The sequence below is a fragment of the Electrona antarctica genome (assembly GCF_951216825.1).
Source record: "Electrona antarctica genome assembly, chromosome: 8".
NCBI lineage: Eukaryota > Metazoa > Chordata > Actinopteri > Myctophiformes > Myctophidae > Electrona > Electrona antarctica.
In genome coordinates, this window is record NC_136789.1 from 36,320,498 (window position 1) to 36,345,835 (window position 25,338).

A 25,338-nucleotide genomic window follows, 5' to 3' on the forward strand; every position below is an offset into this window, starting at 1 on the left:
GGATTTGAAAAAAAGGTGAAAATCACTGAAAAGCGACAGGCTATAGTCCATGGTCTCGGAGCACATGCTACAGGGTGGCATTTTTCACGGTTTCGGAGGATTTGAAAAAAAGGTGAAAATCACTGAAAAGCGACAGGCTATAGTCCATGGTCTCGGAGCACATGCTACAGGGTGGCATTTTTCACGGTTTCGGAGGATTTGAAAAAAAAATTGAAAATCACTGAAAAGCGACAGGCTATAGTCCATGGTCTCGGAGCACATGCTACAGGGTGGCATTTTTCACGGTTTCGGAGGATTTGAACAAAAGGTGAAAATCACTGAAAAGCGACAGGCTATAGTCCATGGTCTCGGAGCACATGCTACAGGGTGGCATTTTTCACGGTTTCGGAGGATTTGAAAAAAAGGTGAAAATCACTGAAAAGCGACAGGCTATAGTCCATGGTCTCGGAGCACATGCTACAGGGTGGCATTTTTCACGGTTTCGGAGGATTTGAAAAAAAGGTGAAAATCACTGAAAAGCGACAGGCTATAGTCCATGGTCTCGGAGCACATGCTACAGGGTGGCATTTTTCACGGTTTCGGAGGATTTGAAAAAAAGGTGAAAATCACTGAAAAGCGACAGGCTATAGTCCATGGTCTCGGAGCACATGCTACAGGGTGGCATTTTTCACGGTTTCGGAGGATTTTTTAAAAAAAAGGTGAAAATCACTGAAAAGCGACAGGCTATAGTCCATGGTCTCGGAGCACATGCTACAGGGTGGCATTTTTCACAGTTTCGGAGGATTTGAAAAAAAGATGAAAATCACTGAAAAGCGACAGGCTATAGTCCATGGTCTCGGAGCACATGCTATAGGGTGGCATTTTTCACGGTTTCGGAGGATTTGAACAAAAGGTGAAAATCACTGAAAAGCGACAGGCTATAGTCCATGGTCTCGGAGCACATGCTACAGGGTGCCATTTTTCACGGTTTCGGAGGATTTAAAAAAAAAAGGTGAAAATCACTGAAAAGCGACAGGCTATAGTCCATGGTCTCGGAGCACATGCTACAGGGTGGCATTTTTCACGGTTTCGGAGGATTTGAACAAAAGGTGAAAATCACTGAAAAGCGACAGGCTATAGTCCATGGTCTCGGAGCACATGCTACAGGGTGGCATTTTTCACGGTTTCGGAGGATTTAAACAAAAGGTGAAAATCACTGAAAAGCGACAGGCTATAGTCCATGGTCTCGGAGCACATGCTATAGGGTGGCATTTTTCACGGTTTCGGAGGATTTGAAAAAAAGGTGAAAATCACTGAAAAGCGACAGGCTATATATAGTCCATGGTCTCTGAGCACATGCTACAGGGTGCCATTTTTCACGGTTTCGGAGGATTGGAAAAAAAGGTGAAAATCACTGAAAAGCGACAGGCTATAGTCCATGGTCTCGGAGCACATGCTACAGGGTGGCATTTTTCACGGTTTCGGAGGATTTGAAAAAAAGGTGAAAATCACTGAAAAGCAACAGGCTATAGTCCATGGTCTCGGAGCACATGCTACAGGGTGCCATTTTTCACGGTTTCGGAGGATTTGAAAAAAAGGTGAAAATCACTGAAAAGCGACAGGCTATAGTCCATGGTCTCGGAGCACATGCTACAGGGTGGCATTTTTCACGGTTTCGGAGGATTTGAAAAAAAGGTGAAAATCACTGAAAAGCGACAGGCTATAGTCCATGGTCTCGGAGCACATGATACAGGGTGGCATTTTTCACGGTTTCGGAGGATTTGAACAAAAGGTGAAAATCACTATAAAGCGACAGGCTATAGTCCATGGTCTCGGAGCACATGCTACAGGGTGCCATTTTTCACGGTTTCGGAGGATTTGAAAAAAAGGTGAAAATCACTGAAAAGCGACAGGCTATAGTCCATGGTCTCGGAGCACATGCTACAGGGTGGCATTTTTCACGGTTTCGGAGGATTTGAAAAAAACGTGAAAATCACTGAAAAGCGACAGGCTATAGTCCATGGTCTCGGAGCACATGCTATAGGGTGGCATTTTTCACAGTTTCGGAGGATTTGAAAAAAAGGTGAAAATCACTGAAAAGCGACAGGCTATAGTCCATGGTCTCGGAGCACATGCTATAGGGTGGCATTTTTCACGGTTTCGGAGGATTTGAAAAAAAGGTGAAAATCACTGAAAAGCGACAGGCTATAGTCCATGGTCTCGGAGCACATGCTATAGGGTGGCATTTTTCACGGTTTCGGAGGATTTAAAAAAAAAAGGTAAATCACTGAAAAGCGACAGGCTATAGTCCATGGTCTCGGAGCACATGCTATAGGGTGGCATTTTTCACAGTTTCGGAGGATTTGAAAAAAAGGTGAAAATCACTGAAAAGCGACAGACTATAGTCCATGGTCTCGGAGCACATGCTACATGGTGCCATTTTTCACGGTTTCGGAGGATTTGAAAAAAAGGTGAAAATCACTGAAAAGCGACAGGCTATAGTCCATGGTCTCGGAGCACATGCTACAGGGTGGCATTTTTCACGGTTTCGGAGGATTTGAAAAAAAGGTGAAAATCACTGAAAAGCGACAGGCTATAGTCCATGGTCTCAGGGCACATGCTACAGGGTGGCATTTTTCACGGTTTCGGAGGATTTGAAAAAAAGGTGAAAATCACTGAAAAGCGACAGGCTATAGTCCATGGTCTCGGAGCACATGCTACAGGGTGGCATTTTTCACGGTTTCGGAGGATTTGAAAAAAGGTGAAAATCACTGAAAAGCGACAGGCTATAGTCCATGGTTTTAGGGCACATGGTACAGGGTGGCATTTTTCACGGTTTCGGAGGATTTAAAAAAAAAAGGTGAAAATCACTGAAAAGCGACAGGCTATAGTCCATGGTCTCGGAGCACATGCTATAGGGTAGCATTTTTCACGGTTTCGGAGGATTTGAAAAAAAGGTGAAAATCACTGAAAAGCGACAGGCTATATATAGTCCATGGTCTCTGAGCACATGCTACAGGGTGCCATTTTTCACGGTTTCGGAGGATTTGAAAAAAAGGAGAAAATCACTGAAAAGCGACAGGCTATAGTCCATGGTCTCGGAGCACATGCTACAGGGTGGCATTTTTCACGGTTTCGGAGGATTTAAACAAAAGGTGAAAATCACTGAAAAGCGACAGGCTATAGTCCATGGTCTCGGAGCACATGCTATAGGGTGGCATTTTTCACGGTTTCGGAGGATTTGAACAAAAGGTGAAAATCACTGAAAAGCGACAGGCTATAGTCCATGGTCTCGGAACACATGCTACAGGGTGCCATTTTTCACGGTTTCGGAGGATTTGAAAAAAAGGTGAAAATCACTGAAAAGCGACAGGCTATAGTCCATGGTCTCGGAGCACATGCTACAGGGTGCCATTTTTCACGGTTTCGGAGGATTTGAAAAAAAGGTGAAAATCACTGAAAAGCGACAGGCTATAGTCCATGGTCTCGGAGCACATGCTACAGGGTGGCATTTTTCACGGTTTCGGAGGATTTGAAAAAAAGGTGAAAATCACTGAAAAGCGACAGGCTATAGTCCATGGTCTCGGAGCACATGCTATAGGGTGGCATTTTTCACGGTTTCGGAGGATTTGAAAAAAAGATGAAAATCACTGAAAAGCGACAGGCTATAGTCCATGGTCTCGGAGCACATGCTATAGGGTGGCATTTTTCACGGTTTCGGAGGATTTGAAAAAAAGGTGAAAATCACTGAAAAGCGACAGGCTATAGTCCATGGTCTCGGAGCACATGCTACAGGGTGGCATTTTTCACAGTTTCGGAGGATTTGAAAAAAAGGTGAAAATCACTGAAAAGCGACAGGCTATAGTCCATGGTCTCGGAGCACATGCTACAGGGTGGCATTTTTCACAGTTTCGGAGGATTTGAAAAAAAGGTGAAAATCACTGAAAAGCGACAGGCTATAGTCCATGGTCTCGGAGCACATGCTACAGGGTGCCATTTTTCACGGTTTCGGAGGATTTAAAAAAAAAGGTGAAAATCACTGAAAAGCGACAGGCTATAGTCCATGGTCTCGGAGCACATGCTACAGGGTGGCATTTTTCACGGTTTCGGAGGATTTGAACAAAAGGTGAAAATCACTGAAAAGCGACAGGCTATAGTCCATGGTTTTGGAGCACATGCTACAGGGTGGCATTTTTCACGGTTTCGGAGGATTTGAACAAAAGGTGAAAATCACTGAAAAGCGACAGGCTATAGTCCATGGTCTCGGAGCACATGCTACAGGGTGGCATTTTTCACGGTTTCGGAGGATTTGAAAAAAAGGTGAAAATCACTGAAAAGCGACAGGCTATAGTCCATGGTCTCGGAGCACATGCTACAGGGTGGCATTTTTCACAGTTTCGGAGGATTTGAAAAAAATATGAAAATCACTGAAAAGCGACAGGCTATAGTCCATGGTCTCGGAGCACATGCTACAGGGTGCCATTTTTCACAGTTTCGGAGGATTTGAAAAAAAGGTGAAAATCACTGAAAAGCGACAGGCTATAGTCCATGGTCTCGGAGCACATGCTACAGGGTGGCATTTTTCACAGTTTCGGAGGATTTGAAAAAAATATGAAAATCACTGAAAAGCGACAGGCTATAGTCCATGGTCTCGGAGCACATGCTACAGGGTGCCATTTTTCACAGTTTCGGAGGATTTGAAAAAAAGGTGAAAATCACTGAAAAGCGACAGGCTATAGTCCATGGTCTCGGAGCACATGCTACAGGGTGCCATTTTTCACGGTTTCGGAGGATTTGAAAAAAAGGTGAAAATCACTGAAAAGCGACAGGCTATAGTCCATGGTCTCGGAGCACATGCTACAGGGTGCCATTTTTCACGGTTTCGGAGGATTTGAAAAAAAGGTGAAAATCACTGAAAAGCGACAGGCTATAGTCCATGGTCTCTGAGCACATGCTACAGGGTGCCATTTTTCACGGTTTCGGAGGATTTGAAAAAAAGGTGAAAATCACTGAAAAGCGACAGGCTATAGTCCATGGTCTCGGAGCACATGCTACAGGGTGGCATTTTTCACGGTTTCGGAGGATTTGAAAAAAAAATTGAAAATCACTGAAAAGCGACAGGCTATAGTCCATGGTCTCGGAGCACATGCTACAGGGTGGCATTTTTCACGGTTTCGGAGGATTTGAACAAAAGGTGAAAATCACTGAAAAGCGACAGGCTATAGTCCATGGTCTCGGAGCACATGCTACAGGGTGCCATTTTTCACGGTTTCGGAGGATTTGAAAAAAAGGTGAAAATCACTGAAAAGCGACAGGCTATAGTCCATGGTCTCGGAGCACATGCTACAGGGTGGCATTTTTCACGGTTTCGGAGGATTTGAAAAAAAGGTGAAAATCACTGAAAAGCGACAGGCTATAGTCCATGGTCTCGGAGCACATGCTATAGGGTGGCATTTTTCACGGTTTCGGAGGATTTGAAAAAAAGGTGAAAATCACTGAAAAGCGACAGGCTATAGTCCATGGTCTCAGGGCACATGCTACAGGGTGGCATTTTTCACGGTTTCGGAGGATTAAAAAAAAAAAAAGGTGAAAATCACTGAAAAGCGACAGGCTATAGTCCATGGTCTCGGAGCACATGCTATAGGGTAGCATTTTTCACGGTTTCGGAGGATTTGAAAAAAAGGTGAAAATCACTGAAAAGCGACAGGCTATAGTCCATTGTCTCGGAGCACATGCTACAGGGTGGCATTTTTCACGGTTTCGGAGGATTTGAAAAAAAGGTGAAAATCACTGAAAAGCGACAGGCTATAGTCCATGGTCTCGGAGCACATGCTATAGGGTGGCATTTTTCACGGTTTCGGAGGATTTGAAAAAAAGATGAAAATCACTGAAAAGCGACAGGCTATAGTCCATGGTCTCGGAGCACATGCTACAGGGTGCCATTTTTCACGGTTTCGGAGGATTTGAAAAAAAGGTGAAAATCACTGAAAAGCGACAGGCTATAGTCCATGGTCTCGGAGCACATGCTACAGGGTGGCATTTTTCACGGTTTCGGAGGATTTGAAAAAAAGGTGAAAATCACTGAAAAGCGACAGGCTATAGTCCATGGTCTCGGAGCACATGCTACAGGGTGGCATTTTTCACAGTTTCGGAGGATTTGAAAAAAAGGTGAAAATCACTGAAAAGCGACAGGCTATAGTCCATGGTCTCGGAGCACATGCTACAGGGTGCCATTTTTCACGGTTTCGGAGGAGTTTAAAAAAAAAGGTGAAAATCACTGAAAAGCGACAGGCTATAGTCCATGGTCTCGGAGCACATGCTACAGGGTGGCATTTTTCACGGTTTCGGAGGATTTGAACAAAAGGTGAAAATCACTGAAAAGCGACAGGCTATAGTCCATGGTCTCGGAGCACATGCTACAGGGTGGCATTTTTCACGGTTTCGGAGGATTTGAACAAAAGGTGAAAATCACTGAAAAGCGACAGGCTATAGTCCATGGTCTCGGAGCACATGCTACAGGGTGGCATTTTTCACGGTTTCGGAGGATTTGAAAAAAAGGTGAAAATCACTGAAAAGCGACAGGCTATAGTCCATGGTCTCGGAGCACATGCTACAGGGTGGCATTTTTCACGGTTTCGGAGGATTTTTTAAAAAAAAGGTGAAAATCACTGAAAAGCGACAGGCTATAGTCCATGGTCTCGGAGCACATGCTACAGGGTGGCATTTTTCACAGTTTCGGAGGATTTGAAAAAAAGATGAAAATCACTGAAAAGCGACAGGCTATAGTCCATGGTCTCGGAGCACATGCTATAGGGTGGCATTTTTCACGGTTTCGGAGGATTTGAACAAAAGGTGAAAATCACTGAAAAGCGACAGGCTATAGTCCATGGTCTCGGAGCACATGCTACAGGGTGCCATTTTTCACGGTTTCGGAGGATTTAAAAAAAAAAGGTGAAAATCACTGAAAAGCGACAGGCTATAGTCCATGGTCTCGGAGCACATGCTACAGGGTGGCATTTTTCACGGTTTCGGAGGATTTGAACAAAAGGTGAAAATCACTGAAAAGCGACAGGCTATAGTCCATGGTCTCGGAGCACATGCTACAGGGTGGCATTTTTCACGGTTTCGGAGGATTTAAACAAAAGGTGAAAATCACTGAAAAGCGACAGGCTATAGTCCATGGTCTCGGAGCACATGCTATAGGGTGGCATTTTTCACGGTTTCGGAGGATTTGAACAAAAGGTGAAAATCACTGAAAAGCGACAGGCTATAGTCCATGGTCTCGGAGCACATGCTACAGGGTGCCATTTTTCACGGTTTCGGAGGATTTGAAAAAAAGGTGAAAATCACTGAAAAGCGACAGGCTATAGTCCATGGTCTCGGAGCACATGCTACAGGGTGCCATTTTTCACGGTTTCGGAGGATTTGAAAAAAAGGTGAAAATCACTGAAAAGCGACAGGCTATAGTCCATGGTTTTAGGGCACATGCTACAGGGTGGCATTTTTCACGGTTTCGGAGGATTTTAAAAAAAAAGGTGAAAATCACTGAAAAGCGACAGGCTATAGTCCATGGTCTCGGAGCACATGCTATAGGGTAGCATTTTTCACGGTTTCGGAGGATTTGAAAAAAAGGTGAAAATCACTGAAAAGCGACAGGCTATATATAGTCCATGGTCTCTGAGCACATGCTACAGGGTGCCATTTTTCACGGTTTCGGAGGATTGGAAAAAAAGGTGAAAATCACTGAAAAGCGACAGGCTATAGTCCATGGTCTCGGAGCACATGCTACAGGGTGGCATTTTTCACGGTTTCGGAGGATTTGAAAAAAAGGTGAAAATCACTGAAAAGCAACAGGCTATAGTCCATGGTCTCGGAGCACATGCTACAGGGTGCCATTTTTCACGGTTTCGGAGGATTTGAAAAAAAGGTGAAAATCACTGAAAAGCGACAGGCTATAGTCCATGGTCTCGGAGCACATGCTACAGGGTGGCATTTTTCACGGTTTCGGAGGATTTGAAAAAAAGGTGAAAATCACTGAAAAGCGACAGGCTATAGTCCATGGTCTCGGAGCACATGATACAGGGTGGCATTTTTCACGGTTTCGGAGGATTTGAACAAAAGGTGAAAATCACTATAAAGCGACAGGCTATAGTCCATGGTCTCGGAGCACATGCTACAGGGTGCCATTTTTCACGGTTTCGGAGGATTTGAAAAAAAGGTGAAAATCACTGAAAAGCGACAGGCTATAGTCCATGGTCTCGGAGCACATGCTACAGGGTGGCATTTTTCACGGTTTCGGAGGATTTGAAAAAAACGTGAAAATCACTGAAAAGCGACAGGCTATAGTCCATGGTCTCGGAGCACATGCTATAGGGTGGCATTTTTCACAGTTTCGGAGGATTTGAAAAAAAGGTGAAAATCACTGAAAAGCGACAGGCTATAGTCCATGGTCTCGGAGCACATGCTATAGGGTGGCATTTTTCACGGTTTCGGAGGATTTGAAAAAAAGGTGAAAATCACTGAAAAGCGACAGGCTATAGTCCATGGTCTCGGAGCACATGCTATAGGGTGGCATTTTTCACGGTTTCGGAGGATTTAAAAAAAAAAGGTAAATCACTGAAAAGCGACAGGCTATAGTCCATGGTCTCGGAGCACATGCTATAGGGTGGCATTTTTCACAGTTTCGGAGGATTTGAAAAAAAGGTGAAAATCACTGAAAAGCGACAGACTATAGTCCATGGTCTCGGAGCACATGCTACATGGTGCCATTTTTCACGGTTTCGGAGGATTTGAAAAAAAGGTGAAAATCACTGAAAAGCGACAGGCTATAGTCCATGGTCTCGGAGCACATGCTACAGGGTGGCATTTTTCACGGTTTCGGAGGATTTGAAAAAAAGGTGAAAATCACTGAAAAGCGACAGGCTATAGTCCATGGTCTCAGGGCACATGCTACAGGGTGGCATTTTTCACGGTTTCGGAGGATTTGAAAAAAAGGTGAAAATCACTGAAAAGCGACAGGCTATAGTCCATGGTCTCTGAGCACATGCTACAGGGTGCCATTTTTCACGGTTTCGGAGGATTGGAAAAAAAGGTGAAAATCACTGAAAAGCGACAGGCTATAGTCCATGGTCTCGGAGCACATGCTACAGGGTGGCATTTTTCACGGTTTCGGAGGATTTAAACAAAAGGTGAAAATCACTGAAAAGCGACAGGCTATAGTCCATGGTCTCGGAGCACATGCTATAGGTTGGCATTTTTCACGGTTTCGGAGGATTTGAACAAAAGGTTAAAATCACTGAAAAGCGACAGGCTATAGTCCATGGTCTCGGAGCACATGCTACATGGTGCCATTTTTCACGGTTTCGGAGGATTTGAAAAAAAGGTGAAAATCACTGAAAAGCGACAGGCTATAGTCCATGGTCTCTGAGCACATGCTACAGGGTGCCATTTTTCACGGTTTCGGAGGATTTGAAAAAAAGGTGAAAATCACTGAAAAGCGACAGGCTATAGTCCATGGTCTCGGAGCACATGCTACAGGGTGGCATTTTTCACGGTTTCGGAGGATTTGAACAAAAGGTGAAAATCACTGAAAAGCGACAGGCTATAGTCCATGGTCTCGGATCACATGCTATAGGGTGGCATTTTTCACGGTTTCGGAGGATTTAAAAAAAAGGTGAAAATCACTGAAAAGCGACAGGCTATAGTCCATGGTCTCGGAGCACATGCTATAGGGTGGCATTTTTCACAGTTTCGGAGTATTTGAAAAAAAGGTGAAAATCACTGAAAAGCGACAGGCTATAGTCCATGGTCTCGGAGCACATGCTACAGGGTGGCATTTTTCACGGTTTCGGAGGATTTGAAAAAAAGGTGAAAATCACTGAAAAGCGACAGGCTATAGTCCATGGTCTCGGAGCACATGCTAAAGGGTGGCATTTTTCACGGTTTCGAAGGATTTGAAAAAAAGGTGAAAATCACTGAAAAGCGACAGGCTATAGTCCATGGTCTCGGAGCACATGCTATAGGGTGGCATTTTTCACAGTTTCGGAGGATTTGAAAAAAAGGTGAAAATCACTGAAAAGCGACAGGCTATAGTCCATGGTCTCGGAGCACATGCTACAGGGTGGCATTTTTCACGGTTTCGAAGGATTTGAAAAAAAGGTGAAAATCACTGAAAAGCGACAGGCTATAGTCCATGGTCTCGGAGCACATTCTATAGGGTGGCATTTTTCACGGTTTCGGAGGATTTGAAAAAAAGGTGAAAATCACTGAAAAGCGACAGGCTATAGTCCATGGTCTCGGAGCACATGCTATAGGGTGGCATTTTTCACGGTTTCGGAGGATTTGAAAAAAAGGTGAAAATCACTGAAAAGCGACAGGCTATAGTCCATGGTCTCGGAGCACATGCTACATGGTGCCATTTTTCACGGTTTCGGAGGATTTGAAAAAAAGGTGAAAATCACTGAAAAGCGACAGGCTATAGTCCATGGTCTCGGAGCACATGCTACAGGGTGGCATTTTTCACGGTTTCGGAGGATTTGAAAAAAAGGTGAAAATCACTGAAAAGCGACAGGCTATAGTCCATGGTTTTAGGGCACATGGTACAGGGTGGCATTTTTCACGGTTTCGGAGGATTTAAAAAAAAAAGGTGAAAATCACTGAAAAGCGACAGGCTATAGTCCATGGTCTCGGAGCACATGCTATAGGGTAGCATTTTTCACGGTTTCGGAGGATTTGAAAAAAAGGTGAAAATCACTGAAAAGCGACAGGCTATATATAGTCCATGGTCTCTGAGCACATGCTACAGGGTGCCATTTTTCACGGTTTCGGAGGATTGGAAAAAAAGGAGAAAATCACTGAAAAGCGACAGGCTATAGTCCATGGTCTCGGAGCACATGCTACAGGGTGGCATTTTTCACGGTTTCGGAGGATTTAAACAAAAGGTGAAAATCACTGAAAAGCGACAGGCTATAGTCCATGGTCTCGGAGCACATGCTATAGGGTGGCATTTTTCACGGTTTCGGAGGATTTGAACAAAAGGTGAAAATCACTGAAAAGCGACAGGCTATAGTCCATGGTCTCGGAGCACATGCTACAGGGTGCCATTTTTCACGGTTTCGGAGGATTTGAAAAAAAGGTGAAAATCACTGAAAAGCGACAGGCTATAGTCCATGGTCTCGGAGCACATGCTACAGGGTGCCATTTTTCACGGTTTCGGAGGATTTGAAAAAAAGGTGAAAATCACTGAAAAGCGACAGGCTATAGTCCATGGTCTCGGAGCACATGCTACAGGGTGGCATTTTTCACGGTTTCGGAGGATTTGAAAAAAAGGTGAAAATCACTGAAAAGCGACAGGCTATAGTCCATGGTCTCGGAGCACATGCTATAGGGTGGCATTTTTCACGGTTTCGGAGGATTTGAAAAAAAGATGAAAATCACTGAAAAGCGACAGGCTATAGTCCATGGTCTCGGAGCACATGCTATAGGGTGGCATTTTTCACGGTTTCGGAGGATTTGAAAAAAAGGTGAAAATCACTGAAAAGCGACAGGCTATAGTCCATGGTCTCGGAGCACATGCTACAGGGTGGCATTTTTCACAGTTTCGGAGGATTTGAAAAAAAGGTGAAAATCACTGAAAAGCGACAGGCTATAGTCCATGGTCTCGGAGCACATGCTACAGGGTGGCATTTTTCACAGTTTCGGAGGATTTGAAAAAAAGGTGAAAATCACTGAAAAGCGACAGGCTATAGTCCATGGTCTCGGAGCACATGCTACAGGGTGCCATTTTTCACGGTTTCGGAGGATTTAAAAAAAAAGGTGAAAATCACTGAAAAGCGACAGGCTATAGTCCATGGTCTCGGAGCACATGCTACAGGGTGGCATTTTTCACGGTTTCGGAGGATTTGAACAAAAGGTGAAAATCACTGAAAAGCGACAGGCTATAGTCCATGGTTTTGGAGCACATGCTACAGGGTGGCATTTTTCACGGTTTCGGAGGATTTGAACAAAAGGTGAAAATCACTGAAAAGCGACAGGCTATAGTCCATGGTCTCGGAGCACATGCTACAGGGTGGCATTTTTCACGGTTTCGGAGGATTTGAAAAAAAGGTGAAAATCACTGAAAAGCGACAGGCTATAGTCCATGGTCTCGGAGCACATGCTACAGGGTGGCATTTTTCACGGTTTCGGAGGATTTTTTTTTAAAAAAAGGTGAAAATTACTGAAAAGCGACAGGCTATAGTCCATGGTCTCGGAGCACATGCTACAGGGTGGCATTTTTCACAGTTTCGGAGGATTTGAAAAAAATATGAAAATCACTGAAAAGCGACAGGCTATAGTCCATGGTCTCGGAGCACATGCTACAGGGTGCCATTTTTCACAGTTTCGGAGGATTTGAAAAAAAGGTGAAAATCACTGAAAAGCGACAGGCTATAGTCCATGGTCTCGGAGCACATGCTACAGGGTGCCATTTTTCACGGTTTCGGAGGATTTGAAAAAAAGGTGAAAATCACTGAAAAGCGACAGGCTATAGTCCATGGTCTCGGAGCACATGCTACAGGGTGCCATTTTTCACGGTTTCGGAGGATTTGAAAAAAAGGTGAAAATCACTGAAAAGCGACAGGCTATAGTCCATGGTCTCTGAGCACATGCTACAGGGTGCCATTTTTCACGGTTTCGGAGGATTTGAAAAAAAGGTGAAAATCACTGAAAAGCGACAGGCTATAGTCCATGGTCTCGGAGCACATGCTACAGGGTGGCATTTTTCACGGTTTCGGAGGATTTGAAAAAAAAATTGAAAATCACTGAAAAGCGACAGGCTATAGTCCATGGTCTCGGAGCACATGCTACAGGGTGGCATTTTTCACGGTTTCGGAGGATTTGAACAAAAGGTGAAAATCACTGAAAAGCGACAGGCTATAGTCCATGGTCTCGGAGCACATGCTACAGGGTGCCATTTTTCACGGTTTCGGAGGATTTGAAAAAAAGGTGAAAATCACTGAAAAGCGACAGGCTATAGTCCATGGTCTCGGAGCACATGCTACAGGGTGGCATTTTTCACGGTTTCGGAGGATTTGAAAAAAAGGTGAAAATCACTGAAAAGCGACAGGCTATAGTCCATGGTCTCGGAGCACATGCTATAGGGTGGCATTTTTCACGGTTTCGGAGGATTTGAAAAAAAGGTGAAAATCACTGAAAAGCGACAGGCTATAGTCCATGGTCTCAGGGCACATGCTACAGGGTGGCATTTTTCACGGTTTCGGAGGATTAAAAAAAAAAAAAGGTGAAAATCACTGAAAAGCGACAGGCTATAGTCCATGGTCTCGGAGCACATGCTATAGGGTAGCATTTTTCACGGTTTCGGAGGATTTGAAAAAAAGGTGAAAATCACTGAAAAGCGACAGGCTATAGTCCATTGTCTCGGAGCACATGCTACAGGGTGGCATTTTTCACGGTTTCGGAGGATTTGAAAAAAAGGTGAAAATCACTGAAAAGCGACAGGCTATAGTCCATGGTCTCGGAGCACATGCTATAGGGTGGCATTTTTCACGGTTTCGGAGGATTTGAAAAAAAGATGAAAATCACTGAAAAGCGACAGGCTATAGTCCATGGTCTCGGAGCACATGCTACAGGGTGGCATTTTTCACGGTTTCGGAGGATTTGAACAAAAGGTGAAAATCACTGAAAAGCGACAGGCTATAGTCCATGGTCTCGGAGCACATGCTACAGGGTGCCATTTTTCACGGTTTCGGAGGATTTGAAAAAAAGGTGAAAATCACTGAAAAGCGACAGGCTATAGTCCATGGTCTCGGAGCACATGCTACAGGGTGGCATTTTTCACGGTTTCGGAGGATTTGAAAAAAAGGTGAAAATCACTGAAAAGCGACAGGCTATAGTCCATGGTCTCGGAGCACATGCTATAGGGTGGCATTTTTCACGGTTTCGGAGGATTTGAAAAAAAGGTGAAAATCACTGAAAAGCGACAGGCTATAGTCCATGGTCTCAGGGCACATGCTACAGGGTGGCATTTTTCACGGTTTCGGAGGATTAAAAAAAAAAAAAGGTGAAAATCACTGAAAAGCGACAGGCTATAGTCCATGGTCTCGGAGCACATGCTATAGGGTAGCATTTTTCACGGTTTCGGAGGATTTGAAAAAAAGGTGAAAATCACTGAAAAGCGACAGGCTATAGTCCATTGTCTCGGAGCACATGCTACAGGGTGGCATTTTTCACGGTTTCGGAGGATTTGAAAAAAAGGTGAAAATCACTGAAAAGCGACAGGCTATAGTCCATGGTCTCGGAGCACATGCTATAGGGTGGCATTTTTCACGGTTTCGGAGGATTTGAAAAAAAGATGAAAATCACTGAAAAGCGACAGGCTATAGTCCATGGTCTCGGAGCACATGCTACAGGGTGCCATTTTTCACGGTTTCGGAGGATTTGAAAAAAAGGTGAAAATCACTGAAAAGCGACAGGCTATAGTCCATGGTCTCGGAGCACATGCTACAGGGTGGCATTTTTCACGGTTTCGGAGGATTTGAAAAAAAGGTGAAAATCACTGAAAAGCGACAGGCTATAGTCCATGGTCTCGGAGCACATGCTACAGGGTGGCATTTTTCACAGTTTCGGAGGATTTGAAAAAAAGGTGAAAATCACTGAAAAGCGACAGGCTATAGTCCATGGTCTCGGAGCACATGCTACAGGGTGCCATTTTTCACGGTTTCGGAGGAGTTTAAAAAAAAAGGTGAAAATCACTGAAAAGCGACAGGCTATAGTCCATGGTCTCGGAGCACATGCTACAGGGTGGCATTTTTCACGGTTTCGGAGGATTTGAACAAAAGGTGAAAATCACTGAAAAGCGACAGGCTATAGTCCATGGTCTCGGAGCACATGCTACAGGGTGGCATTTTTCACGGTTTCGGAGGATTTGAACAAAAGGTGAAAATCACTGAAAAGCGACAGGCTATAGTCCATGGTCTCGGAGCACATGCTACAGGGTGGCATTTTTCACGGTTTCGGAGGATTTGAAAAAAAGGTGAAAATCACTGAAAAGCGACAGGCTATAGTCCATGGTCTCGGAGCACATGCTACAGGGTGGCATTTTTCACGGTTTCGGAGGATTTTTAAAAAAAAAGGTGAAAATCACTGAAAAGCGACAGGCTATAGTCCATGGTCTCGGAGCACATGCTACAGGGTGGCATTTTTCACAGTTTCGGAGGATTTGAAAAAAAGATGAAAATCACTGAAAAGCGACAGGCTATAGTCCATGGTCTCGGAGCACATGCTATAGGGTGGCATTTTTCACGGTTTCGGAGGATTTGAACAAAAGGTGAAAATCACTGAAAAGCGACAGGCTATAGTCCATGGTCTCGGAGCACATGCTACAGGGTGCCATTTTTCACGGTTTCGGAGGATTTAAAAAAAAAAGGTGAAAATCACTGAAAAGCGACAGGCTATAGTCCATGGTCTCGGAGCACATGCTACAGGGTGGCATTTTTCACGGTTTCGGAGGATTTGAACAAAAGGTGAAAATCACTGAAAAGCGACAGGCTATAGTCCATGGTCTCGGAGCACATGCTACAGGGTGGCATTTTTCACGGTTTCGGAGGATTTTTAAAAAAAAAGGTGAAAATCACTGAAAAGCGACAGGCTATAGTCCATGGTCTCGGAGCACATGCTACAGGGTGGCATTTTTCACAGTTTCGGAGGATTTGAAAAAAAGATGAAAATCACTGAAAAGCGACAGGCTATAGTCCATGGTCTCGGAGCACATGCTACAGGGTGGCATTTTTCACGGTTTCGGAGGATTTGAACAAAAGGTGAAAATCACTGAAAAGCGACAGGCTATAGTCCATGGTCTCGGAGCACATGCTACAGGGTGGCATTTTTCACAGTTTCGGAGGATTTGAAAAAAAGATGAAAATCACTGAAAAGCGACAGGCTATAGTCCATGGTCTCGGAGCACATGCTATAGGGTGGCATTTTTCACGGTTTCGGAGGATTTGAACAAAAGGTGAAAATCACTGAAAAGCGACAGGCTATAGTCCATGGTCTCGGAGCACATGCTACAGGGTGCCATTTTTCACGGTTTCGGAGGATTTAAAAAAAAAAGGTGAAAATCACTGAAAAGCGACAGGCTATAGTCCATGGTCTCGGAGCACATGCTACAGGGTGGCATTTTTCACGGTTTCGGAGGATTTGAACAAAAGGTGAAAATCACTGAAAAGCGACAGGCTATAGTCCATGGTCTCGGAGCACATGCTACAGGGTGGCATTTTTCACGGTTTCGGAGGATTTTTTAAAAAAAAGGTGAAAATCACTGAAAAGCGACAGGCTATAGTCCATGGTCTCGGAGCACATGCTACAGGGTGGCATTTTTCACAGTTTCGGAGGATTTGAAAAAAAGATGAAAATCACTGAAAAGCGACAGGCTATAGTCCATGGTCTCGGAGCACATGCTACAGGGTGGCATTTTTCACGGTTTCGGAGGATTTGAACAAAAGGTGAAAATCACTGAAAAGCGACAGGCTATAGTCCATGGTCTCGGAGCACATGCTACAGGGTGGCATTTTTCACAGTTTCGGAGGATTTGAAAAAAAGATGAAAATCACTGAAAAGCGACAGGCTATAGTCCATGGTCTCGGAGCACATGCTATAGGGTGGCATTTTTCACGGTTTCGGAGGATTTGAACAAAAGGTGAAAATCACTGAAAAGCGACAGGCTATAGTCCATGGTCTCGGAGCACATGCTACAGGGTGCCATTTTTCACGGTTTCGGAGGATTTAAAAAAAAAAGGTGAAAATCACTGAAAAGCGACAGGCTATAGTCCATGGTCTCGGAGCACATGCTACAGGGTGGCATTTTTCACGGTTTCGGAGGATTTGAACAAAAGGTGAAAATCACTGAAAAGCGACAGGCTATAGTCCATGGTCTCGGAGCACATGCTACAGGGTGGCATTTTTCACGGTTTCGGAGGATTTTTTAAAAAAAAGGTGAAAATCACTGAAAAGCGACAGGCTATAGTCCATGGTCTCGGAGCACATGCTACAGGGTGGCATTTTTCACAGTTTCGGAGGATTTGAAAAAAAGATGAAAATCACTGAAAAGCGACAGGCTATAGTCCATGGTCTCGGAGCACATGCTACAGGGTGGCATTTTTCACGGTTTCGGAGGATTTGAACAAAAGGTGAAAATCACTGAAAAGCGACAGGCTATAGTCCATGGTCTCGGAGCACATGCTACAGGGTGGCATTTTTCACAGTTTCGGAGGATTTGAAAAAAAGATGAAAATCACTGAAAAGCGACAGGCTATAGTCCATGGTCTCGGAGCACATGCTATAGGGTGGCATTTTTCACGGTTTCGGAGGATTTGAACAAAAGGTGAAAATCACTGAAAAGCGACAGGCTATAGTCCATGGTCTCGGAGCACATGCTACAGGGTGCCATTTTTCACGGTTTCGGAGGATTTAAAAAAAAAAGGTGAAAATCACTGAAAAGCGACAGGCTATAGTCCATGGTCTCGGAGCACATGCTACAGGGTGGCATTTTTCACGGTTTCGGAGGATTTGAACAAAAGGTGAAAATCACTGAAAAGCGACAGGCTATAGTCCATGGTCTCGGAGCACATGCTACAGGGTGGCATTTTTCACGGTTTCGGAGGATTTTTAAAAAAAAGGTGAAAATCACTGAAAAGCGACAGGCTATAGTCCATGGTCTCGGAGCACATGCTACAGGGTGGCATTTTTCACAGTTTCGGAGGATTTGAAAAAAAGATGAAAATCACTGAAAAGCGACAGGCTATAGTCCATGGTCTCGGAGCACATGCTACAGGGTGGCATTTTTCACGGTTTCGGAGGATTTGAACAAAAGGTGAAAATCACTGAAAAGCGACAGGCTATAGTCCATGGTCTCGGAGCACATGCTACAGGGTGCCATTTTTCACGGTTTCGGAGGATTTGAAAAAAAGGTGAAAATCACTGAAAAGCGACAGGCTATAGTCCATGGTCTCGGAGCACATGCTACAGGGTGGCATTTTTCACGGTTTCGGAGGATTTAAAAAAAAGGTGAAAATCACTGAAAAGCGACAGGCTATAGTCCATGGTCTCTGAGCACATGCTACAGGGTGCCATTTTTCACGGTTTCGGAGGATTTGAAAAAAAGGTGAAAATCACTGAAAAGCGACAGGCTATAGTCCATGGTCTCGGAGCACATGCTACAGGGTGGCATTTTTCACGGTTTCGGAGGATTTAAAAAAAAAAAGGTGAAAATCACTGAAAAGCGACAGGCTATAGTCCATGGTCTCGGAGCACATGCTACAGGGTGGCATTTTTCACAGTTTCGGAGGATTTGAAAAAAAGATGAAAATCACTGAAAAGCGACAGGCTATAGTCCATGGTCTCGGAGCACATGCTATAGGGTGGCATTTTTCACGGTTTCGGAGGATTTGAACAAAAGGTGAAAATCACTGAAAAGCGACAGGCTATAGTCCATGGTCTCGGAGCACATGCTACAGGGTGCCATTTTTCACGGTTTCGGAGGATTTTAAAAAAAAAAGGTGAAAATCACTGAAAAGCGACAGGCTATAGTCCATGGTCTCGGAGCACATGCTACAGGGTGGCATTTTTCACAGTTTCGGAGGATTTGAAAAAAAGATGAAAATCACTGAAAAGCGACAGGCTATAGTCCATGGTCTCGGAGCACATGCTACAGGGTGGCATTTTTCACGGTTTCGGAGGATTTGAACAAAAGGTGAAAATCACTGAAAAGCGACAGGCTATAGTCCATGGTCTCGGAGCACATGCTACAGGGTGCCATTTTTCACGGTTTCGGAGGATTTGAAAAAAAGGTGAAAATCACTGAAAAGCGACAGGCTATAGTCCATGGTCTCGGAGCACATGCTACAGGGTGGCATTTTTCACGGTTTCGGAGGATTTTAAAAAAAGGTGAAAATCACTGAAAAGCGACAGGCTATAGTCCATGGTCTCGGAGCACATGCTACAGGGTGGCATTTTTCACGGTTTCGGAGGATTTAAAAAAAAAAAGGTGAAAATCACTGAAAAGCGACAGGCTATAGTCCATGGTCTCGGAGCACATGCTACAGGGTGGCATTTTTCACAGTTTCGGAGGATTTGAAAAAAAGATGAAAATCACTGAAAAGCGACAGGCTATAGTCCATGGTCTCGGAGCACATGCTATAGGGTGGCATTTTTCACGGTTTCGGAGGATTTGAACAAAAGGTGAAAATCACTGAAAAGCGACAGGCTATAGTCCATGGTCTCGGAGCACATGCTACAGGGTGCCATTTTTCACGGTTTCGGAGGATTTTAAAAAAAAAGGTGAAAATCACTGAAAAGCGACAGGCTATAGTCCATGGTCTCGGAGCACATGCTACAGGGTGGCATTTTTCACGGTTTCGGAGGATTTAAACAAAAGGTGAAAATCACTGAAAAGCGACAGGCTATAGTCCATGGTCTCGGAGCACATGCTATAGGTTGGCATTTTTCACGGTTTCGGAGGATTTTAACAAAAGGTTAAAATCACTGAAAAGCGACAGGCTATAGTCCATGGTCTCGGAGCACATGCTACATGGTGCCATTTTTCACGGTTTCGGAGGATTTGAAAAAAAGGTGAAAATCACTGAAAAGCGACAGGCTATAGTCCATGGTCTCTGAGCACATGCTACAGGGTGCCATTTTTCACGGTTTCGGAGGATTTGAAAAAAAGGTGAAAATCACTGAAAAGCGACAGGCTATAGTCCATGGTCTCGGAGCACATGCTACAGGGTGGCATTTTTCACGGTTTCGGAGGATTTGAACAAAAGGTGAAAATCACTGAAAAGCGACAGGCTATAGTCCATGGTCTCGGATCACATGCTATAGGGTGGCATTTTTCACGGTTTCGGAGGATTTAAAAAAAAGGTGAAAATCACTGAAAAGCGACAGGCTATAGTCCATGGTCTCGGAGCACATGCTATAGGGTGGCATTTTTCACAGTTTCGGAGTATTTGAAAAAAAGGTGAAAATCACTGAAAAGCGACAGGCTATAGTCCATGGTCTCGGAGCACATGCTACAGGGTGGCATTTTTCACGGTTTCGGAGGATTTGAAAAAAAGGTGAAAATCACTGAAAAGCGACAGGCTATAGTCCATGGTCTCGGAGCACATGCTACAGGGTGGCATTTTTCACGGTTTCGAAGGATTTGAAAAAAAGGTGAAAATCACTGAAAAGCGACAGGCTATAGTCCATGGTCTCGGAGCACATGCTATAGGGTGGCATTTTTCACAGTTTCGGAGGATTTGAAAAAAAGGTGAAAATCACTGAAAAGCGACAGGCTATAGTCCATGGTCTCGGAGCACATGCTACAGGGTGGCATTTTTCACGGTTTCGAAGGATTTGAAAAAAAGGTGAAAATCACTGAAAAGCGACAGGCTATAGTCCATGGTCTCGGAGCACATTCTATAGGGTGGCATTTTTCACGGTTTCGGAGGATTTGAAAAAAAGGTGAAAATCACTGAAAAGCGACAGGCTATAGTCCATGGTCTCGGAGCACATGCTATAGGGTGGCATTTTTCACGGTTTCGGAGGATTTGAAAAAAAGGTGAAAATCACTGAAAAGCGACAGGCTATAGTCCATGGTCTCGGAGCACATGCTACATGGTGCCATTTTTCACGGTTTCGGAGGATTTGAAAAAAAGGTGAAAATCACTGAAAAGCGACAGGCTATAGTCCATGGTCTCGGAGCACATGCTACAGGGTGGCATTTTTCACGGTTTCGGAGGATTTGAAAAAAAGGTGAAAATCACTGAAAAGCGACAGGCTATAGTCCATGGTTTTAGGGCACATGGTACAGGGTGGCATTTTTCACGGTTTCGGAGGATTTAAAAAAAAAAGGTGAAAATCACTGAAAAGCGACAGGCTATAGTCCATGGTCTCGGAGCACATGCTATAGGGTAGCATTTTTCACGGTTTCGGAGGATTTGAAAAAAAGGTGAAAATCACTGAAAAGCGACAGGCTATATATAGTCCATGGTCTCTGAGCACATGCTACAGGGTGCCATTTTTCACGGTTTTGGAGGATTGGAAAAAAAGGAGAAAATCACTGAAAAGCGACAGGCTATAGTCCATGGTCTCGGAGCACATGCTACAGGGTGGCATTTTTCACGGTTTCGGAGGATTTAAACAAAAGGTGAAAATCACTGAAAAGCGACAGGCTATAGTCCATGGTCTCGGAGCACATGCTATAGGGTGGCATTTTTCACGGTTTCGGAGGATTTGAACAAAAGGTGAAAATCACTGAAAAGCGACAGGCTATAGTCCATGGTCTCGGAGCACATGCTACAGGGTGCCATTTTTCACGGTTTCGGAGGATTTGAAAAAAAGGTGAAAATCACTGAAAAGCGACAGGCTATAGTCCATGGTCTCGGAGCACATGCTACAGGGTGCCATTTTTCACGGTTTCGGAGGATTTGAAAAAAAGGTGAAAATCACTGAAAAGCGACAGGCTATAGTCCATGGTCTCGGAGCACATGCTACAGGGTGGCATTTTTCACGGTTTCGGAGGATTTGAAAAAAAGGTGAAAATCACTGAAAAGCGACAGGCTATAGTCCATGGTCTCGGAGCACATGCTATAGGGTGGCATTTTTCACGGTTTCGGAGGATTTGAAAAAAAGATGAAAATCACTGAAAAGCGACAGGCTATAGTCCATGGTCTCGGAGCACATGCTATAGGGTGGCATTTTTCACGGTTTCGGAGGATTTGAAAAAAAGGTGAAAATCACTGAAAAGCGACAGGCTATAGTCCATGGTCTCGGAGCACATGCTACAGGGTGGCATTTTTCACAGTTTCGGAGGATTTGAAAAAAAGGTGAAAATCACTGAAAAGCGACAGGCTATAGTCCATGGTCTCGGAGCACATGCTACAGGGTGGCATTTTTCACAGTTTCGGAGGATTTGAAAAAAAGGTGAAAATCACTGAAAAGCGACAGGCTATAGTCCATGGTCTCGGAGCACATGCTACAGGGTGCCATTTTTCACGGTTTCGGAGGATTTAAAAAAAAAGGTGAAAATCACTGAAAAGCGACAGGCTATAGTCCATGGTCTCGGAGCACATGCTACAGGGTGGCATTTTTCACGGTTTCGGAGGATTTGAACAAAAGGTGAAAATCACTGAAAAGCGACAGGCTATAGTCCATGGTTTTGGAGCACATGCTACAGGGTGGCATTTTTCACGGTTTCGGAGGATTTGAACAAAAGGTGAAAATCACTGAAAAGCGACAGGCTATAGTCCATGGTCTCGGAGCACATGCTACAGGGTGGCATTTTTCACGGTTTCGGAGGATTTGAAAAAAAGGTGAAAATCACTGAAAAGCGACAGGCTATAGTCCATGGTCTCGGAGCACATGCTACAGGGTGGCATTTTTCACGGTTTCGGAGGATTTTTTTTTAAAAAAAGGTGAAAATTACTGAAAAGCGACAGGCTATAGTCCATGGTCTCGGAGCACATGCTACAGGGTGGCATTTTTCACAGTTTCGGAGGATTTGAAAAAAATATGAAAATCACTGAAAAGCGACAGGCTATAGTCCATGGTCTCGGAGCACATGCTACAGGGTGCCATTTTTCACAGTTTCGGAGGATTTGAAAAAAAGGTGAAAATCACTGAAAAGCGACAGGCTATAGTCCATGGTCTCGGAGCACATGCTACAGGGTGCCATTTTTCACGGTTTCGGAGGATTTGAAAAAAAGGTGAAAATCACTGAAAAGCGACAGGCTATAGTCCATGGTCTCGGAGCACATGCTACAGGGTGCCATTTTTCACGGTTTCGGAGGATTTGAAAAAAAGGTGAAAATCACTGAAAAGCGACAGGCTATAGTCCATGGTCTCTGAGCACATGCTACAGGGTGCCATTTTTCACGGTTTCGGAGGATTTGAAAAAAAGGTGAAAATCACTGAAAAGCGACAGGCTATAGTCCATGGTCTCGGAGCACATGCTACAGGGTGGCATTTTTCACGGTTTCGGAGGATTTGAACAAAAGGTGAAAATCACTGAAAAGCGACAGGCTATAGTCCATGGTCTCGGAGCACATGCTACAGGGTGCCATTTTTCACGGTTTCGGAGGATTTGAAAAAAAGGTGAAAATCACTGAAAAGCGACAGGCTATAGTCCATGGTCTCGGAGCACATGCTACAGGGTGGCATTTTTCACGGTTTCGGAGGATTTGAAAAAAAGGTGAAAATCACTGAAAAGCGACAGGCTATAGTCCATGGTCTCGGAGCACATGCTATAGGGTGGCATTTTTCACGGTTTCGGAGGATTTGAAAAAAAGGTGAAAATCACTGAAAAGCGACAGGCTATAGTCCATGGTCTCAGGGCACATGCTACAGGGTGGCATTTTTCACGGTTTCGGAGGATTAAAAAAAAAAAAAGGTGAAAATCACTGAAAAGCGACAGGCTATAGTCCATGGTCTCGGAGCACATGCTATAGGGTAGCATTTTAAACGGTTTCGGAGGATTTGAAAAAAAGGTGAAAATCACTGAAAAGCGACAGGCTATAGTCCATGGTCTCTGAGCACATGCTACAGGGTGCCATTTTTCACGGTTTCGGAGGATTTGAAAAAAAGGTGAAAATCACTGAAAAGCGACAGGCTATAGTCCATGGTCTCGGAGCACATGCTACAGGGTGGCATTTTTCACGGTTTCGGAGGATTTGAAAAAAAGGTGAAAATCACTGAAAAGCGACAGGCTATAGTCCATGGTCTCGGAGCACATGCTATAGGGTGGCATTTTTCACGGTTTCGGAGGATTTGAAAAAAAGATGAAAATCACTGAAAAGCGACAGGCTATAGTCCATGGTCTCGGAGCACATGCTACAGGGTGCCATTTTTCACGGTTTCGGAGGATTTGAAAAAAAGGTGAAAATCACTGAAAAGCGACAGGCTATAGTCCATGGTCTCGGAGCACATGCTACAGGGTGGCATTTTTCACGGTTTCGGAGGATTTGAAAAAAAGGTGAAAATCACTGAAAAGCGACAGGCTATAGTCCATGGTCTCGGAGCACATGCTGCAGGGTGGCATTTTTCACAGTTTCGGAGGATTTGAAAAAAAGGTGAAAATCACTGAAAAGCGACAGGCTATAGTCCATGGTCTCGGAGCACATGCTACAGGGTGCCATTTTTCACGGTTTCGGAGGATTTGAAAAAAAGGTGAAAATCACTGAAAAGCGACAGGCTATAGTCCATGGTCTCGGAGCACATGCTACAGGGTGGCATTTTTCACGGTTTCGGAGGATTTGAACAAAAGGTGAAAATCACTGAAAAGCGACAGGCTATAGTCCATGGTCTCGGAGCACATGCTACAGGGTGGCATTTTTCACGGTTTCGGAGGATTTGAACAAAAGGTGAAAATCACTGAAAAGCGACAGGCTATAGTCCATGGTCTCGGAGCACATGCTACAGGGTGGCATTTTTCACGGTTTCGGAGGATTTGAAAAAAAGGTGAAAATCACTGAAAAGCGACAGGCTATAGTCCATGGTCTCGGAGCACATGCTACAGGGTGGCATTTTTCACGGTTTCGGAGGATTTAAAAAAAAAAAAGGTGAAAATCACTGAAAAGCGACAGGCTATAGTCCATGGTCTCGGAGCACATGCTACAGGGTGGCATTTTTCACAGTTTCGGAGGATTTGAAAAAAAGATGAAAATCACTGAAAAGCGACAGGCTATAGTCCATGGTCTCGGAGCACATGCTATAGGGTGGCATTTTTCACGGTTTCGGAGGATTTGAACAAAAGGTGAAAATCACTGAAAAGCGACAGGCTATAGTCCATGGTCTCGGAGCACATGCTACAGGGTGCCATTTTTCACGGTTTCGGAGGATTTAAAAAAAAAAGGTGAAAATCACTGAAAAGCGACAGGCTATAGTCCATGGTCTCGGAGCACATGCTACAGGGTGGCATTTTTCACGGTTTCGGAGGATTTGAACAAAAGGTGAAAATCACTGAAAAGCGACAGGCTATAGTCCATGGTCTCGGAGCACATGCTACAGGGTGGCATTTTTCACGGTTTCGGAGGATTTTTAAAAAAAAAGGTGAAAATCACTGAAAAGCGACAGGCTATAGTCCATGGTCTCGGAGCACATGCTACAGGGTGGCATTTTTCACGGTTTCGGAGGATTTTTAAAAAAAAAGGTGAAAATCACTGAAAAGCGACAGGCTATAGTCCATGGTCTCGGAGCACATGCTACAGGGTGGCATTTTTCACAGTTTCGGAGGATTTGAAAAAAAGATGAAAATCACTGAAAAGCGACAGGCTATAGTCCATGGTCTCGGAGCACATGCTACAGGGTGGCATTTTTCACGGTTTCGGA